Raw genomic sequence first — 20,274 nt, 5'->3', positions numbered from 1 at the left:
TGTGTTATATTGAACTTGCTTTGATCCACCGGAGTGCGCCGCCCTGCCCCCTCAGAGTGCTGGTTTACGGCGTTATATTCAAATTCGTGTTATATCGGGTGGCGTTATATCGAGTGTATATGGAATTCACATCATGGAGATTATTTCTTCATGTGGTAACAATGCAGTATGAATATGCTTCTGCCCACCAGTAACGCCACAGTGTTCTCATCCCTTCCCAGTGAACGCTAAAGAATGTTTCCAGAAGATGTACTCATTTCAGAGAATATAGCAGCTTAATGGCTGGGCTGTAATTATGGAGAGTGGGAAAATCTATGTGGCTGGATTGTGTCACCCTTTGTTCATGTATTCTTCCAAAAATAGTCCCGTTGAAATCACTGTGACTAATTGCTACGAAAGGTACTAATCAACATGACCAAAGATGGCAGAATCCAACTTTTAGTAACTTTGAACCCAGTCCTGAAAACACTTAGCTAATAAAAATTGTGTAGGTGTATAAGTAGTCCCATTGACTTAAACGAGACTAATAATATGAGTGAAATCATGGGCATGTGTAAAGGTTTGTAGGTTGGCCCACTGTATGCCCTATATTAGTTGGATTTTCAGAACTTATGATTTACATGTGTATTTCTGTTGTTATTGACATTTATTAGCTGCTTTTTGCATGCCACTCTGTGTGCATTTATTTTATTTTTTATCATTTTCTACTCCATTTTCTACTTCCTTAGGGAGAGTGACTCAATTTGTCCCTCTTCCTTATGTAAGGCAAGGGAATCAATACATATTGTATTGGGAAAATACTGTTTACTCTTTTTTCATGTAAATATGAAATCAAATGGAAAACAACATTTGCAGAGATAAATGAAAATAATACAGCATGTAGTAGAAGAGTCTTTAGGTTTAACACATGCCAAAAACTATCTGAAAATGAGTATTCTTTATTTCATAGAAATGAGAACATAAGAGCTGCCATACTGGGTCAGACTATGGTCCATCTTGCCCAGTATCCTGTTTCCAACAGTGCTCTGTACTAGAACTTTAGGGGAAGTATACACTTCAGTGCAATTATGGACCGATCCACCCCTTCTTCGACTCCTGGCTTCTGGTAATCAAAGTTTTAGGACCTCTCTGAACATGGGGTTTCATCCCTGATTATCTTGGCTAATTACCATTGATGGACCTATCCTCCATGAATTTATCCAGTTCTTTTTTGAACCCGGATATACTTTTACCATTACAACATCCCATGGCAATGAGTTCCACAGGTTAGTTTGTGATATTAGGTAATCTGAAGTAAGATTTAAGAATGGCCATTTAAAAAATATATCATTGGAAAAACTCATGTCCATGCCAAAGTTCATATTAATATTTGGGGGAGGGAAAGAATTATTATTGTGTTTTCATTAAGAGGAATTACTTATTTTGAGAGTAGAGACTAATAAATTTGAAAATAAAAAAAAATAAAACATGGAAAGAGCACCTGCTTTAGAAAAAAGAGTTTGTACTCATTTCAGTGGATAGGGGATTTATGTGTGTATCTCCACTTGGATCAAGATGAAGATATACTGTGCCCAGAAGCTGTGAAATATCGCCCTCTGGGGGAAAATATTGTTGTCATAATTGTGAAGCAAACAATATATATTACAATCTTCTTGGTGAGTTTTGCATTCCTTTGGCAATATTTTTCACCTACTGATCTCAAAATACAGAAGTCATATTTTATATTATAGCGGCAATACTCGTGCAAGTGATGTTATGGTTGTGTCTGCAGTTCTTGTTTCAGCTTAAAAAAACATCCTAGCTAAAATATATTATGAAGGTGTCAGACTAGAACCTATATTTTAAAACAGTGTGATGGAAATATATTAATTTTAAATAGCAACATATGAGAAATAGAAAACAAGCAAAAATGAACTGGGCCAAATTGCTGATTATGTGATAGTGCTCTACAGTTAGCATGAGGGAAGGCTTGGTTTGACTGACTTGGGGAATGTGGTGAGACTATTTCACATCACCTCTCATCAGGTAAGCAGCAGCATTGATTGGAAGGGGCTTATGTCTGGTCCTTCTCAACTAGAAGAATTATTGACCTGCTATGAGGCTAGAGGATGAGGAAGCTAAAGTAGGTTTAGAATGACCTTTTTAAAAAACAAAACCAAACCAAAAAAACAGTATTTTTGAGGTTCACTACTGCTTGGATAAGTATTTATTTAATTAAATGATTGACCTGTGATTGGAACCCTCTCTAGCAGTTCAGATATGCTGTCTATCATTTGCATACTTATACAAATCAAACTCTTACTTCACACCAGTTGAAATTTGTTAAGTCAAAAGGGGGAAAATTCTTTAGAGTTTTGAGAGAGCTTTGGAGGATTCTTTAGGGGAAAGTGCTTCTTTGAGACTCCAACACCTTATTCCTTCCAGGAGTGTGATATAAACAGCTGGAACAAAGTATTGTTTGCAGCCTGGGGAGAGCAAGGGGAGGCTTATTTCAAAAACTGGGGAAAGCATTTAGAAACTTGTATATGTCCCTTAACATAGTAACCACTGAACTTTTCATTTCTAATGTTTTTGTTGATTTGTGGCACAAGTCTAGTGCTGTTAGAATGTACTGTGTCTGGACTTAGTGGCAGTCTCCTGATTGTAGACACAGGTTACTGACATAGAAAAATTATATTTACATAAGTAACAAAACCAGAGAGAGAGCTCATGTTGCATGGATTCACAGAATGTTAAGATATTAATCTGAATTCTTCATTATCATGTAATGCAGTTCTTGCAGGAGAAACAGAATTTTTCCACACAAAAACATCCTGTATTGCCAACCCAAAAATCTTCCTACTTCCTGGGGATTTAAAGTTCCCTAAATACTTTTATGTTCTAGCTTTTCTTTTTGACACTGTGAAGGGCTAATGAGATACTCAGCAGCATTCTGCTCACTGGTGGCTGTAGTTTGATGCACTGTAATTTCCAGCAGCTCACATTGCTGCTTTTAAGTCTGAGTACACTTCCTTCAAATGCTCAAAAATATAAAATTTCTGTGACTAGATCTTACATTATTAAAGTCAAGAGGAGCTGCCAAGGACTGGCCAGTGCCTAAAGATGGAAGTGGTTCTGATCTCAGGGTGCAGGTCAGCCCAAGATAGTGATTAGACCGGACACTGATGGCTTGTCTACACAGGGAAAAAAATCCCCTAATAGCTAGTGTGCACTTGCTTTTAGGCACTAGCTTGTCTGCACTAACTCCCGATATGGACACTCTCCTGCACACTAAGAGTGCTTTTGTGTACTATAGTTTAATATATTTGGAGATGTACTAAGCTAAACCGCCTCAGGGCACCCTAAGTGCGCAGTAGAAGTGTTCCTGCAGGGAGTTAGTGCAAAGTAGCTAGTGTGCTTGAAATTCACACCCAGGCTTACTGCACGTGAACTGCCCTGTATAGACCAGCCCCTTTTCAGGAACCGAGAATGTTATCAAGAAAATTAAAATGAATAAAAGAGAGACATTAACAGAAATATAAAAGCTTTTATAAAACCACCCATATTTCCAAAAGCAAAGATGGTCCATGTTTTGCTCTCTAGAATGATCTTTTTGTAAAGTGTGAATTTGATTTAATCTGTGTTACATTGCACAGTTTTATTTTGAGCAAAAACTAGGTGCATAATACTTTGCTGGTTGTAAGATAATAGTCTATGCTGGAGTTTTCTGGGATTAGAGAAAATATCAATGCATATTATCAGGATGTGAGTTTATAATATCAGTAGTCCCTAGCAACTCTCAGTAGGAAGAATCTTCGGCATGGAGGGTTTCTTCTGACATTTCAGCTGCTTCCCAGTGCTGAAATTGCCACCATTTCTTTAAGTCCCCATAATTGACTTGTCTGAAAAGAACAATTTGCAGCCTCCAGGACATAAGTTTATAGACAGCACACAATGGAAGAGAATAAGACAGAGAGTAATCAATATTCTACAGATAATTTTCTATAGTATCTAAATCAAAGTCAAATAAAAAAATATATACTTTTGGTTCCTTAGATCCTTTGTGCTTTGGAATAATAATAATAATAGTGATGAAGAACCTCAAAAATTGTACCACACCGAGACAAAATATTACAAGTATAATATTTTTCACAGCTATTATTTGTATTATTGTAGTACCTAAAGGCCCCAACTGAGATCCATGCCCTATTGTGCTAGTCACTGTATAAAGAATCAGCCTACAATCTATATAGATTTATATATATAGAATCAGCTTACAATCTATATAGATAATGACAAAGCATGGGAGAAAGGAAGTATTAATTACACTCTGTGAGTTGACATTATTTACATTTTTAGGCTGGTTTGGCACAGTTTAGAGAATGGGAAAGTAGGTAAGCAGCAAATCGAATCTTGATCTAATTAATTTCATGATTTACATTTAACAAATTATGGAACAATACGAGTCTTTATTTTCAAATTCTATAAAAGCTTATATTAAATTTAGAAAAAGGCAATGCTTGGTAACTTACAGGAACTACATCCAGGTAAAACATAAAACATACATTAAGTCAGAGTCAGATTTCCTCCAGCTCTCTTGCAAACTTCAAAAGGACTTACAATGGGAAACAGTTGGATACTAGGGTGATGGACAGCATAGATATACATTTCTTTGATGTATACAATTACTTCTTTAAAAATTCCTTTTTCATTTCAGAAACTGTTGTTTATGAAAGTTAGGATGTGGTTTAGATGGGTGTCATCAGGTAAAAACATGTTTAGCAAATTCATAATATACAAAATCATGTTACAAATTCCTGGAAAATAGTTAAATTTGTGGTAACATTTTTGGAAAGAGTGTAAAAAGGTATATTTTAAACACTTCTCCATCAAGTAATTTTTTTAAGAGTTAGCTGCTGAAGGCCTTTATTTCTGTGGATCTCCTCTTCACAATCTTCTTTTATTATGTGTCCACAGAAAGGTTACTCATATATGCCTTGTTATTCATCATGCAATCCCATGCTCTGAGTGTCCCTAAGTCGCAGACTGCCAGAAGCTGGGAATGGATGGCGAAGGATGGATCATTCAATAATTGCCCTGTTCTGTTAATTCCCTGTGAATCATCAGGTGCTGGAAGACAGGACTAGATGGACCATTAGTCTGACTCAGTATGGTGGTTGTTCTGCTCTTACAAGCTTTATCTGCCTACTCAGTGGTGGTCTTCTCATTAATTTCTCAGTGGATATATAATAGAACAAGAATATATTACTGGGGATACTAATTAGCACTCTTCTTGGGTATCCCATTGTAGGGTCTATGGACTGAGCAGCTTGAGGGATAAAATACCTGCTCACACCAGAGGTGGTTCCTCCAGTTCATGGCTGAAACATACTGGTAGGGATAGGGGGGAAGATTACACTGCTTCTCTCTGTTCTGTACCTTTTCTGTGAGTATAAAGGATTTCAGTATCCAAAGCTGTCAGTCTTAGCATCTTTCACTATTATTTAGTGAACAGAGCCCTATTGTACTAGGTGCTATGCAAACACTGAGTTAGCCCTGGTCTACACTGTGGGGGAGGGGGGAATCAATCTAAGTTACGCAACTTCAGCTACATGAATAACGTACCTGAACTCGACAAAGTTAGATTGACTTACTGTGGTGTTTTCACCGTGGTAAGTTGACTGCTGCTGCTCCCCCCATTGACTCTGCTTGCACCTCTTGCAGAGCTGGAGTACAGGAGTCCACCGGAGAGTGCTCAGGAGTCAATTTATCATGTCTAGACTAGACATGAAAAATCAATCCCCGCTGGATCGATAACTGCCCACCGATCTGGTGGGTAGTGAAGACATACCCTAAGAGACAGTCCCCACGCAAAGGCATGGCAGACACAGTGTAGAGAAAAGGGATATAACATGTGCACAGTGAACAGAGTGCTGTTTTGCAAATGACATATTAATACCACAGTTCGTTTTCAGGGGGTTATGTTTTCTGTTTATTACATTTTCTGGGAGTTTTGTTAGAATGGGATTGGCTACCCAAAAAGAAGGAAGAGTGAACAAAGAAAGGAGGGAAATACATATGGGAGCTAGAGGGAGGATAATCAGGAAGGAGGGAAAGGGGAACATGAAGGGCAGGTGGAGCAGGAGTGAGGTGAGAGAGGGGTAAAAGAATTTAGAGCGCACAGAGTTTCTGCTGAGGATGCTGCTTGTGCTGGCTTCTGCCAGTTTGAGTTTCTCTGGCAGCCAAGGGTGGCTCCTCCTTGGACTAAAGTTCATTTAAAAAGAAATTGCAAAGAAATATTCTTTGTATACAGCAGAGCGATAGATTATAATGTAAAGTATAATATATTTCACATCATGCATGACTGCAGTAGATCAGATCTGCCCTCATTTGCAGCTGTTCAGCCTCACTGCCATTTATGGGGTTCCACTTGATCAGTGTACAAGAGAGCTGAATTTGACCCTGAAATTGCAGTGAGGTGTTTCTGGACACTCATATCATGTACACACACCTTGTTTGATTTATTCAGGTCCACAGAATCCCTAACTGAAACCAGATTCTTAACATACCCTTTCAGATGTATATAAATTATTAACCATGTTTGTTTGAAAACCCTGGGTTCCATTCCATCATTCAACACCTCTCTCTCTTACATTCATATGCACTATCTCTGCAGACTTTTCCTTGTATGCACATGCCTCTATTTAAGATTATTGGGATTTACACAGATAGAACAAGGGGAAAAATTGCTCCTCTTCTATGCCTTTTGGTCTCCTGTCCTCCACACACAGCACAGAAGTCACTGCCACACAAGGTCATAGAGTCAGCTACTGTAGCTGGATTTTTAAAAGGACAGGATAACTTTATGACAAGAAATAACACTTGTAGTTATGCATGCTAAAATAAGGGTAATCTAATCTCATGCTTCAGGGAGTAAGCTGATTGCCACAGGGGTTGAAGGAATGCTTTCCTTGGTGTATAGCATTGCTTATTTGAATGGGTGCATTATGGGTGTTTTTGCCTTCCTCTGAAGCATTGAGTAATGGCCAATGTCAAAGGCTGGGCACATACTTGATGGACCAATGGTTTAATCTGGTCTGTCAAATTTTATGCACTTCCCTCTCTCATGTTACTCCTCCTGTATTTTTAGCCTTTACTCATATTACATAAATTACATAAATACACTTACATTTTTCTGGACATTTATTTATTCTCCATCTGGTTACTTTTTGGGGGGTTAGGTTATTTATGTTTCTAAATGTTAGATATCTTGCTTTTTATTACATACTCTTCTACTGCCTCTTTCTCACCATGTTTTTGTACTTAAACAATAACAGAAGTACAAAAACTGTCTATTTACAAACCTTTTAGGTTTCATTTATTAGAGACTTCCTTATTTTCAGTGTGTGACTTGAAGCTTTCACATATTATATTAACATACTACAATGTAGCTGCCAAAAATATATGGCTTCCTGGATGAACTTTTGGGAGAAGCTGTAAATGTCCCAACTGCACACTGGTGAATTAGCAAGGAATATACTGAAGATAATTGTCTTACAGTGTATAGATAAGTAGTTTTACAATATGTTCTTTTTATTATGTAACAATTTTGATCTTTAAAAATGCAGAGAAGGCCAAGAATGCTCTCAAGATTTCCTGGAGAGGAGGCAAATGTTAACTCTAATGTGGGGTACAGTAATAGAATAAAGAGAGGAAATTGTACCCTCATCCCATAACTGGTTTAGTTGTTTATCTAATGCAGTTTCAGTTATTCAGACATCTATTTTGTAGATCTACAAAAGCTGTAGGGATAGACTGACACAAATAAACAATGAATCTTGATTTGATTTTAAATTCTGTTTTGTGGAAATGCTTCCATGCAGAAGTAACCATGCAGGCATACAGAAGAACTGCTTTAGTCAAAAGTATCCCTTTGTTACCTAAGAAAAACTGCACACTATCATGCAGAAATGAATAGTAAAATAAAATTCCTATTAATTTTGAAGCATAACAAAACATTTCAAGTGTAAGTGACCGTATGTGTAGGAGGTAAATCCCTGTGGATATGTGTCTGATTTTGAGCACCCAAGTTTGAAAATTTTGGCTTTTGTCTATGATAATTGCATCTCATGAGAGATTTTATACATTTTGAAAGTTTGCTACAAAAAAAAGTAGCTACCCATTAATTTATTATTAGATAACTGAGGATAATTGTAATATTCAGACATAGGGAAAGCCATCATATTTCCTAGGAAAGAAGTGGATACATCTTCAGGTATACAGAATTTTATTCTTTTAAGGTCAAATATTTGAATTAGAATTTGGGGGGATGTGCAGTGGACATGGGGACCAGTTTGTAGTAGTAAAAAAATAAGTTGGTAAACTAGCCTGAGCTAAAATCCATATTTCCCAAATGAGAGGTGGGTAAGCTCTGTTTACCCTCGACTACGCTATTGATGGAGTCTATCTAGGATTAAAATATCCTGCCCAGTGTAGTGTGTACAGAATTACACTCGTTCAAGTAGGTGTGGGTTCTCTGCAGTTGCAGAGGATGGAATAGGCATTACCTTAATGCATTGTGTGAGCCACCACAGAAAAGCAATTATTATTATGGTGTATTAGTCAGGGCTGGTAGTGCCATTTATTATTAAAGTTGCCACAGTAAGCATTTGGAATGCAATTTTCTGTGCTATTTGTCATCCTGAGGCTGTCCATATATATTTGGAAAATTTCAGCCAAAATGGTTCAGCCATTTCCAGGAATGAGGATAGGGAAATTGTTGTTTTTCCTCCCTTGTCAAAAATTCTGGCAGCCTTTTCTTTGAGCAGCTCTAGTGCCCCCATACTTTGCACTAGAGTGTGATCTTTATGTCAGATGTGTCTTTTACTACCTCTGCAAAAATCCACCAAAATTTGGCCAAGTTATAAGCCGCTGAAAAATCATAGTTCACACATGCTCAGCAGAGACTTCTTAGAGCTTCACAGATAAAAATTCCAGAGATTTTGTGCACAACGAGCATGCGCCAGCTTGGAGCTGCAGGGGTGGAGCAGGACTTTCCCTGCAATTGCAGCCCCAGGTTGCTGTGGTCCAGGCAGGGGCTGGATCCAGGCATCAGACCTGAAAACAGGGAGAGATTTTCTTGTGTGCTGTCTATTCTCCCCTTGCTGGGCCCAAGCAACGGAGAGTAGAAATGGAGAGGGGACAAGAGTTGGACCTCGGACAAAGGGAGTAGATAAGGAAAGGAGTCTGGGAGAGGGGAACTGTGTCTAGAGATTGGGAGAAGGGGGGCAGGAGATGGGAACTAGCACTGGGAGTTGGGATGGGAGACTGGGACTGACTGGGTAAAAACTGAGTATTAATTATCAACAGATCATTCAGCACACTTCATGTAAGCAGTGATTCTCGACAACACAACTTTTCGAGGGAAAAACAAGCAACTAATAATTAATATATGCTTTAGAGGGTGGGTACCTTATAGCACAGGACCCATGTTTGAATTCAGCTCCACTAAAATGGGAACAAGACAAGACTCTTGATGCCCAAATTGTGGCTTCTCTTCCCCATGATGTGCACTATTTTGTAAACACTGTACAACAAATGATCATGATAAATTTAAAGACTAGTTCTATATGCTCTTTTTAAGATAAAATGTCTAAAAATGATCTTCCTAATCACCAAATTTCAACTGTAATTACTGAAAAGGAGTCCACAAACTTTCCGAAATGAGGAAAGCTTTGTAACTGGCCTTACTCTGAATTCTTCTTGGCAAAAAGGCAACTGTATCTTGAGGTTAGAAGAAAAAAATGTCTTGAACCTTCAGTTCTGAGAACCATATTCCTTCAGAGCTCGAAAGTCTGTAGGGAAGTTCCATTCAGTAAGCAGAAGTCGTTTACTCTATACTTATAGGGCTAGATTCATCCTGGATTTATCACAACTGTACAGCAGTAATCCCTGGTGCAGGCTCCTGGCTACAGAACGTCCCAGATCAGCTGTAAAACAGCATATTTTTAGGGCGATGTGATGGGGTGGACTGGGCCCAGAAGCCCCCTGCCACATCTGTCCCAGGAAAGGAGCAGAAGAGCTAATTCCTCTGAACAGCCTAGAGAGTTTGAAAAGGGCTAGTCAATCAGAGAGGCTGCCAGTTGGGGCCCAGGAAGGCAATATATAAAGGAGCTGCAGAGCCAGAGACAGGCAGTTCCTTGCTGGAGCTAGAGAGTACAGCTGGTGCTCCTGGCTGACCAAAGGGAGCTTCAACTCCATGGACAGCTCAGTGCTGGCAGGAACAGGGCAGCAAGAAAGAACTCCTGGCTGGCTGCTGGGCCTGAACACAGAAGAGCCGTGAGCTAAGTGTGAAGCATCCTGGAATGCTGGGACCGCAGGGAAGTGGCCCAGGGAACTGAAAGCAGTCTAGTTAAAGGGACATGGCTGCTATTCTTAGGGTCCCTGGTCTGGGACCCAGCGTAGTGGGTGGCCTGGATTTCCCCCAATAGGCCATTGGTGAAGTGGGCTACAGCTGGACAGAGAAACCCCCAGAGGGGGAACTGAACTGTTAAGGGGCCTACCTGGAGAGCTGGTGCCAGAACAGACCAAGAGAGCAAAACCATTGCCTCTAGGGAGGAAGCCCTAAGGGTACAGCCCAATCCCAGGACTGGGACTGTTTAAAGGCTGCAAACACACCTGACCGGAAGGGGTGCTTGTGAGAGTGGAGTGCAGCCCATTACAGGCTGTAAGAATAACTGATGGTTTGGTTCACTGGCAGTTTTGAAAAAAAAATATTGCTCAACTTATTGAAAAACAAAATCATCAAATGAAACATTTTGTTCAACCTGAAACAAAATGGTTTGATTTTGAGCATTTTCTTTTATTTTTAATGAATTGAAGGAAATTTGGAAACAACAATTTGTTTTGTACCAAAGAATCAGAACACTTTGACTTTTTAAACTTTTGTTTGCAGTTTTCCAACAGGATAAATTTGAAACGTACACATATTTGCAGAACATTTCAGTGTTGCTGAATCTGCATTTTTGCTGCTCCCCCAAAAGTATCTGCTGAAAAATTTCATTCAGTTCTGTCTGTTTAATTAAATTTCACTGCAGTTACTTACATTGTGCCCTATGTGACCATTGCTTTTTTTTGGAGGGTGAGGAGGAGATGAGTTAACCATCTTCCGCAGCAGTAAAACTAAAATACTCTCTGTTAAGACTTCTCATGCCAGAAATCCCAAGTAAGTCTTATATAGCCATTTCATTTAATTCCTGTATTTTTGAGTCAGCATTTTCACTGCTGCCTGACTTCCTTTCCTACCATCAGAATAGGTCCTGATGATCAGGCAAAAGTCAATATATATTTTTTTGCACACAGAAGTGTTGCATTAAATAATTGATTGAAAGGATAATGTAATTCAGTGGTTGTTCTCCTCTCTTCAGATGTGCTCTACATATTCCTGAACATGAGTGTTCTCATTAATTAGGTGAGAGGGCCTATTAAGTGATTGTCTCACTTGATTTTTTGCATGCTTGTATTGTCAAATCATCTCAAAATAGATACATAGCTCAAATCCATGACACTTTGTGTATGTGTATCTTCCACTAAAGGGCTAGAGACAAAATATGAGTAATCTGATTTAACAAGTAGTTTACTGCTCTGCTCCCTCTCGCTTTCAGAGCATAACTTACATGATCAAAAGTCGGGTGGATAAGTTAAAGCTGTCTCTATTCATTTTTTAAATTCTAAACTCCTGAAGTTTGATTTTTCCCTCCTCTTACCTTGATCCCATCAAAATTTAGGCCACTGTTGCATTTCTTTTCCCAACTAAAAGTTTTTATGAATAGAGAGCCTGTTGCTATCCTCATTCTCTGTGAAGAGTTCCAATAAAACCAATGCAACAACTCATGGACTAAACTATAAAGGAACACTGTGTGTGTGTGTGAAAGGTGGCAGAATCATGCCTCTAATAGGAAAAAGAAAAATGAGGGTAAGAGTTGTAAATCCCATCATTGCTGAAATACTTTAGCACCTTCTTCATTAATTAGAAAGAAAGAAAGAAATGGTCCACGCAGAGCATTTTATCCAGCCGTGTGTAGCACTAACAAGCTAAGGAAAAATCCAGCTCCCTGCCTTTTGAAAACACAGTCTCTGTCCATCCTAAGAGATAAGATCCCCAATATTATTGCAGTATGTAGATAGCTCCATGGGAGTATGTTCTTTACAGGTGAGAGAGAAAACAAAGGGGCCTGCACCAAGGAATTTACATTGTCAGTAAAATAAGGCACAACAGGGCATGGTAGGGATGAGAGTGAAGGAGAATAATGATCTTGAGCAGTGTAAATTGCCAGCAAGATACAAAATGTGTATATTGGTAGCTTTTTAAAATTTAATAAATTATGTTGGAACTGTTTTTTGTAATTTTTTAATGTAGTTGTTGCTTTGGATGTACTCCTGACAGAATTATGCATCCATATGGGAGTGCAGAATTCATATGCACCCCGTATTTCTGTTCCCCGCTGCACAGAAAAATGCAAAATAAATCTGTAGGGAGACACACTTCTCTTCCCCAGCAGGCCAGGCCTGTCTTGGAATGCATAGGATATTAGTTACCAAGTATTTATAATTTAACTTTCATATGTTTAGGAAATGCTGAATAGTTATTGTGACTTTTTTTCCCTGTATTGTAGTTTAAATAACTTACCAAAACAATTGAAACTGGTGTGATTATATTGCATTATTTTGACAAATAAAATATGCAGAATTTTGCAAAAATTAAAAAAAAAATTGTGCAGAGTCCCCTCTAGGACTAATTTGGATGTCTAAGAATCCCCTCTGACGAAGCATCCTGATCATGACCTTACTTGCAGCCAAGCTCTTCTGTACTAATCCGTACCAAGCATCTCCTTCTCAGTTCCTCATGTCAAAAGCATTCTGTCCTCAACCCCCAACCTCCCTGCTGGCAACCTCCCCCATCAGAAATACTTATTCTCCACACCACGATGTAGTCGTCCACTGTAAGTAAGAACATAAGAACGGCCGTACTGGGTCAGACCAAAGGTCCATCTAGCTCAGTATCTGTCTACTGACAGTGGCCAATGCCAGGTGCCCCAGAGGGAGTGAACCTAACAGGCAATGATCAAGTGATCTCTCTCCTGCCATCCATCTCCATCCTCTGACGAACAGAGGCTAGGGAGGCCATTTTTTACCCATCCTGGCTAATAGCCATTTATGGACTTAGCCACCATGAATTTATCCAGTTCTCTTTTAAACACTGTTATAGTCCCAGCCTTCACAACCTCCTCAGGTAAGGAGTTCCACAAGTTGACTGTGCGCTGTGTGAAGAAGAACTTCCTTTTATTTGTTTTAAACCTGCTACCTATTAATTTCATTTGGTGACCCCTAGTTCTTGTATTATGGGAATAAGTAAATAACTTTTCCTTATCCACATTCTCCACATCACTCATGATTTTATATACCTCTATCTTATCCCCCCTTAGTCTCCTCTTTTCCAAGCTGAAGAGTCCTAGCCTCTTTAACCTTTCCTCACATGGGACCCTCTCCAACCCCCTAATCATTTTAGTTGCCCTTTTCTGAAGCTTTTCTAGTGCTAGAATATCATTTTTGAGGTGAGGAGACCACATCTGTACACAGTATTCAAGATGTGGGCATACCATGGATTTATATAAGGGCTATAATATATTCTCAGTCTTATTCTCTGTCCCCTTTTTAATGATTCCTAACATCCTATTTGCTTTTTTGACCGCCTCTGCACACTATGTAGACATCTTCAGAGAACTCCACAATGACTTCAAGATCTTTTTCCTGACTCATTGTAGCTAAATTAGCCCCCATCATATTGTATGTATAGTTGGGGTTATTTTTTCCAATGTGCATTACTTTACATTTATCCACATTAAATTTCATTTGCCATTTTGTTGCCCAATCACTTAGTTTTGTGAGATCTTTTTGAAGTTCTTCACAATCTGCTTTGGTCTTAACTATCTTGAGTAGTTTAGTATCATCTGCAAACTTTGCACTTCACTGTTTACCCCTTTGTCCAGATCATTTATGAATAAATTGAATAGGATTGGTCCTAGAATTGACCCTTGGGGAACACCATTAGTTACCCCTCTCCATTCTGAGAATTTACCATTAATTCCTAACCTTTGTTCTCTGTCTTTTAACCTGTTCTCAATCCATGGAAGGACCTTCCCTTTTATCCCATGACAGCTTAATTTACCTAAGAGCCTTTGGTGAGGGACCTTGTCAAAGGCTTTCTGGAAATCTAAGTACACTATGTCCACTGAATCCCCCTTGTCCACATGTTTGTTGACCCCTTCAAAGAACTCTAATAGGTTAGTAAGACACGATTTCCCTTTGCAGAAATCATGTTGACTATTGCTCAACAGTTTATGTTTTTCTATGTGTCTGACAATTTTATTCTTAACTATTGTTTCGACTAATTTGCCCAGTACCAACGTTAGACTTCCGGTCTGTAATTGCCAGGATCACCTGTAGAGCCCTTTTTAAATATTGTCATTACATTAGCTAACTTCCAGTCATTGGGTACCAAAGCTGATTTAAAGGACAGGTTACAAACCTTAGTTAATAGTTCCACAACTTCACATTTGAGTTCTTTCAGAACTCTTGGGTGAATGCTATCGGGTCCCGGTGACTTGTTAATGTTGAGTTTATCAATTAATTCCAAAACCTCCTCTAGTGACACTTCAATCTGTGACAGTTCCTCAGATTTGTCACCTACAAAAGCCAGCTCAGGTTTGGGAATCTCCCTAACATCCTCAGCCGTGAAGACTGAAGCAAAGAATCCAGTTAGTTTCTCCGCAATGACTTTATCGTCTTTAAGCACTCTTTTTGTATTTCGATCGTCAAGGGGCCCCACTGGTTGTTTAGCAGGCTTCCTGCTTCTGATGTACTTCAAAAACATTTTACCACCACCTTTGGAGTTTTTGGCTAGCCGTTCTTCAAACTCCTCTTTGACTTTTGTTATTACACTCTTGCACTTAATTTGGCAGTGTTTATGCTCCTTTCTATTTGCCTCACTAGGATTTGACTTCCACTTTTTAAAAGAAGTCTTTTTATCTCTCACAGCTTCTTTTACATGGTTGTTAAGCCACGGTGGCTCTTTTTTAGTTCTTTTACTGTGTTTCTTAATTTGGGGTATACATTGAAGTTGGGCCTCTATTACGGTGTCTTTAAAAAGCGCCCATGCAGCTTGCAGGGATTTCACTTTAGTCACTGTGCCTTTTAACTTTTGTTTAACTAACCCCCTCATTTTTGTATAGTTCCCCCTTTTGAAATTTAATGCCACAGTGTTGGGCTGTTGAGGTGTTCTTCCCACCACAGGGATGTTAAATGTTATTATATTATGGTCACTATTTGCAAGCGGTCCTGCTATAGTTACCTCTTGGGCCAGCTCCTGCGCTCCACTCAGGATTAAATCTAGAGTTACCTCTCCCCTTGTGGATTCCCGTACCAGCTGCTCCATGAAGCAGTCATTTAAAGCATCGAGAAATTTTATCTCTGCATTTTGTCTGAAGTGAAATGTTCCCAATCAATATGGGGATAATTGAAATCCCCCACTATTATTGGGTTCTTAATTTTGATAGCCTCTCTAATTTCCCTTAGCATTTCATCATCACTATTACAGTCCTGGTCAGGTGGTCAATGATAGATCCCTAATGTTATATTTTTATTAGAGCATGACATTTCTATCCATAGAGATTCTATGGAACATGTGGATTCGCTTAAGATTTTTACTTCATTTGAATCTACATTTTCTTTCACATATAGTGCCACTTCTCCCCCTGCATGACCTATTCTGTCCTTCCAGTATATTTTGTACTCCAGAATGATTGTGTCCCATTGATTGCTCTCAGTCCACCAGGTTTCTGTGATGCTTGTTATATCAATATCCTCCTTTATCACAAGGCACTCTAGTTCACCCATCTTATTATTTAGACTTCTAGCATTTGTGTACAAGCATTTTAAAAACTTGTCCCTGTAGTAGTTATCCTAGCCACCATCACCACCAGCTGGTGAATTTTCCCTTTCACAAGCGCTTAGGCTGAATCTTTTCCTCAGCTGCAGAACCCATCCAATCCCAATTTCCATGCCTTTAGAACAGTGGTTCTCAACCAGAGATACGTGTATCCCTGGGGGTACACAGAGGTCTTCTAAGGGGTACATCAGCTCATCTAGATATTTGCCTAGTTTTACAACAGGCTATTTAAAAAGCACTAGCAAAGTGAGTACAAACTAAAATTTCATACAGACAATGACTTGTTTATACTGTTCTATATACTATACACTGAAATGTAAGTGCAATATTTATATTCCAATTGATTTATTTTAGAATTATATGGTAAAAATGAAAATATGCAATTTTTCATTAATAGTGTGCTGTGACACACTTGTATTTTTATGTCTGATTTGGTAAGCAAATAATTTTTAACTAAGGTGAAACTTGGGAGTACACAGATCATACAAATCAGACTCCTGAAAGGGGTACAGTTGTCTGGGAAGGTTGAGAGCTGCTGCTTTAGAAAAGGCTCAGTTTTCAGGTGTTATGCCCCTGGAAATTAGATTGTGTTCTGAGGAGGGGATTTTCAGAAGTGCTCTGCATTGGTTTAACTCTGCTCCCGTAGAAGTAAGTGGTAACTTCAATGGGAGCAGAGTTGGACTAACACAGAACACACTGGAAAATCTCACCCCATAGGGTTAAACTACTGAGGCTTACAGTGTAACATTTATTCAATATATTCTATTCACTGTCGAACCAGAGGCCCTCTTGATTGATTTCCCGTGACATTGCAAGCGTTCTTGATTTTTTTTTAGCTGAATTCAAATACAGCCATGGAGAAATAGTGCCTCTCCTTGAGGGCATTTTGAATGGGATCAGAAATCTGCAGAGCACATGTAGTCATACTTGAAACCTGATGTAAGGGGGTAAGGAAGTGGGGAGAAGATGATTCACTCCACTGTCATATAGGGATTCAGTAGTAAATGCATGGGAGAATCTGTTCTAAATTCCTTCCTAGTGATATATTTACCATTATGAATTTTGTAATCAAAAGTGACATGATACCAATACCTGGCAAAGCACAGACGATTGAACCACTAGGCAGGGTCTGTGCTAAAACCCTGCAGTTGCAGCAAATGACAGAAAGCTGAGGATTTAGGTCTCACTTATGCATGTTTTTTTCTAATTAGCATGTCACATGGTGGATGTTCTTGGTTTATTAATGGGATGGTAGTGAATGCATCTTTAGGGCTGACTTTACTTACTTTGCCACTACATCTTAATGTAACTGAGTCTGAAAAATGAAAACAAAGGGTTTCAAAATAAAAATAAACATTAGGATGTTATTTATTTTTGTTGGCTGTACAATATCCGAGGCCTACAGTTTTCTACAAAAAAATCCGTGATTGCCCAATTTGCCATGGAATTGTTTAATTATTGCAGAGTTGCCTACCAGCTGCAGAATTTTAAAAAGACAGGGAAAGGGTTTTACACCATTGATTCCAAACAAAAATATAGTCAACATTTCAAATGCATGATCCATTCTGTTTGTTGTGTCCCTTTTGGCCGGCATCTGACTTCTGTGTTGTGCCTGATATCTGGCTAGTTAGACACTGTCACTACTCCATTCAGGCTACAGGCTAAAATCAAAGCACACTGCAGATCTCCAGGAAAGAGAGTGCTAAAAGGGAAGGGCTTGCTTCTTAAAGGATTTTTTAAAATGTTAAATACATGGTAGAAGCATAAAATTAGATCACTTTAATATTTTCTGTTTACACAACTGTTCACCCTACCACTATTGCACATTAGTGTTTGATGATGGATTTACTTCTGCTATGAATGGTTCTAATTTTCTAGAATTTGAATAAAAAAAGAGAGGCTTCCTATGGAAATCAGAATAAAATACCAGCCTTGTGTAACTTGTCTCCTAGATCTCTTTTGTTTACTTCAGGGAATGTACAATATCAGGTACAGTCCCAAGGGGAAAAGGAGGGACTGAGAGGATATATAACTCAAGAAGATTGAGGACAAATAGGCCAGCCCAAAGAAGTAAAATATAATTTTATCTTAGAAATTTTAGAAGAATTGTCAGCATAAATTAATAATTGCCTCCAGGAAGGTATAAACTACAGAATTTGTTGCAGAAGGCCCCAGGCTCACTTGCAAGGGGTATTCTACATGTTCACAAGGATTATTGTCTTCTCCCCACTAAGGGCATGAAGTAACTTTTGCTGTCCAAGTCAGTGGGAGTCTTTCCACGGGGATTTGGCTTCAGCTGTAATGTAATGGGTACAAAGGGGATATTTTTTTCCATCACCAGGTGTGAACATCACTTTCCGTTCCTTTTTTCCCTTAAACCATTGTGAGGAGAATTGCTCTATCCATTAACCTCTTTCCCACAGAGTTCTCCTATGTCAGGCTTACAGTATCCCCTGTTACTAGATAAATAACATGTATGATTTTGTTCCAATTTACAGACTGTGTGCTTGTTTTTCTTTTGATTTTCTGTGAGTTCTTTTCAAGGCTGTAGTGACATAGCAAGTGGAAGTGTTTTAATGCTCTTTTTCAACAGTTAGGTTGATTGGGAGGGGGCAGAGATTGACTGTTTTTTCTCCTTGACATTTGAAGATCTGGTGTGTGCCCTTGTGTCTTCTTTCATGGGTGTATATTGGCACCAGTAGCATAGCAGATGAAAGTATCAGGCTTTCAGGCATCAAAAGTGACAGCTGCAAAAGCATCAATTGAGGCATTTCTGCCACTTCTTTTGCATTAATCGAAGCAGTTTCTCTTAGCATTGTGCGCTGACGGTGGCAGAATCTTTGAAACAGAATACTGTATAAAGCTGATCTTGCCTATAAACATTCTCAATTTTTCATTTTGTCTTTTAAAAAGGTATGGTATTTCCATTCCGGTACTGGAAATCCACTCTTCTGTGCATTATCAAGAGTGGAATAGAAAATAGATCTGATTTATTTTTAATTTCCATGGATCAAATCATCCCAGTTCCCTATATGCAGCGGGTGGGGATGGGTTGGCCCCCGCAGGGCAGATTTCCACCTAGGAAATGCAGAATAGCTGCATCTGAGAGATTGTGCCTCTCTCACAGGATTGGTAATCAAAGGGTGGAGGAGGAGGAGAAGAAGGAGGACAACAAATAGATTAAAGGCAGGGGAGTTGGAGAGAGGGACAGGGTGGATTCATATGATATCTTGCAGGAAGTCCCACACAACTTTTTATTGATAATGTTAGTTCCATGCAAATCACCGGTTTTGGGGGACTATGAAGGAGAATATTCGACTCTATTGACATGCCACACCTGACCCGAATAGTAATGTGTGGAGTCTTAATCCTTAATCCTGTAAATAGATACATTAGCACATACCCATGCACCTTCATAAATCCTGTTAACTTAAACTAGGTCTTTTGCATGGACAGGAGCCCACATTAATAGATGTCCCTGTGGCGGAACTTTGCATAGCCAAAGTACCTGTCCTGTAGGAGCCCTAAAGAAAGAAAACCTATGTGTATGCTGTTTAATCAAAAAGTTCAACACAGAGCCCTTAATCATTCTTCTTCCAATAAGCAAAAAGTTGACTAATAGAGCAAGATCACAGTTACTCAACAACAACTCCAGTTTCTGATCAGTCTTAATAGGAGAAGAAACAAGTGATTGGTTGGTTGGTTTTGTGCTTGAAACAGCAGCTTTATTAGTTAGCAGAAAACTATACTTTTTAATCCCTTTCTTTCCAGCTGGACTCTGTACTGGGTAAACTGAAAGGTATTATCTAAATTAATAAATAATAACTAACAAATGTTGGGGCGAATTTTTCTCACTTTTTGTCATAAGCATTTGAGCAGAGGATTGCAAATTCCAGTTTGAAATCCATAAAATGGCATCTTTTAAGCAGAGCTCCACAATCATGCTAGTGGGGAACTCTGCTTGAAAATGGAAGGTAAGATATAGCACTAAAATTACCAAAGCTAGTCATTTTTTTTATCTTATATGTGCTAATTTGGGGTGGGCGGGGGATGACCCAAAATGGATGTTGGCTTTCTAGTAGCAGTTATAGAAAGCAGCAGTAAAAAAATCACTGAAACACATCACTGCCTTAAATATAAAGAATAATATACATGTGTACAAAGTTATTTCATACTTTTTTTTTAAATTTAAAATCCTCCTGTTATGTGACTGAACTGATACTAATGTTGCCACACTTCCCAAACTATCCACATTATTTAGACTACAGTAAGACTTGAATTGGAAAAGG

At 38.8% G+C, this 20,274-nt stretch overlaps 1 protein-coding gene across 2 annotated transcripts in view; it reads left to right on the top strand.

Moving 5' to 3' along the window:
* FGF14 (fibroblast growth factor 14) overlaps positions 1-20,274 on the top strand; it is a 704,926-nt gene that overhangs the window by 540,924 nt on the left and 143,728 nt on the right. The gene's annotated exons all lie outside the window — the stretch shown is intronic.

Source organism: Gopherus evgoodei, chromosome 1 (genome assembly GCF_007399415.2).
Source record: "Gopherus evgoodei ecotype Sinaloan lineage chromosome 1, rGopEvg1_v1.p, whole genome shotgun sequence".
Classification (NCBI taxonomy): domain Eukaryota; kingdom Metazoa; phylum Chordata; order Testudines; family Testudinidae; genus Gopherus; species Gopherus evgoodei.
Note: the sequence above shows the minus strand (reverse complement) of the source record. Positions and strands in the feature narration are given on the sequence as shown.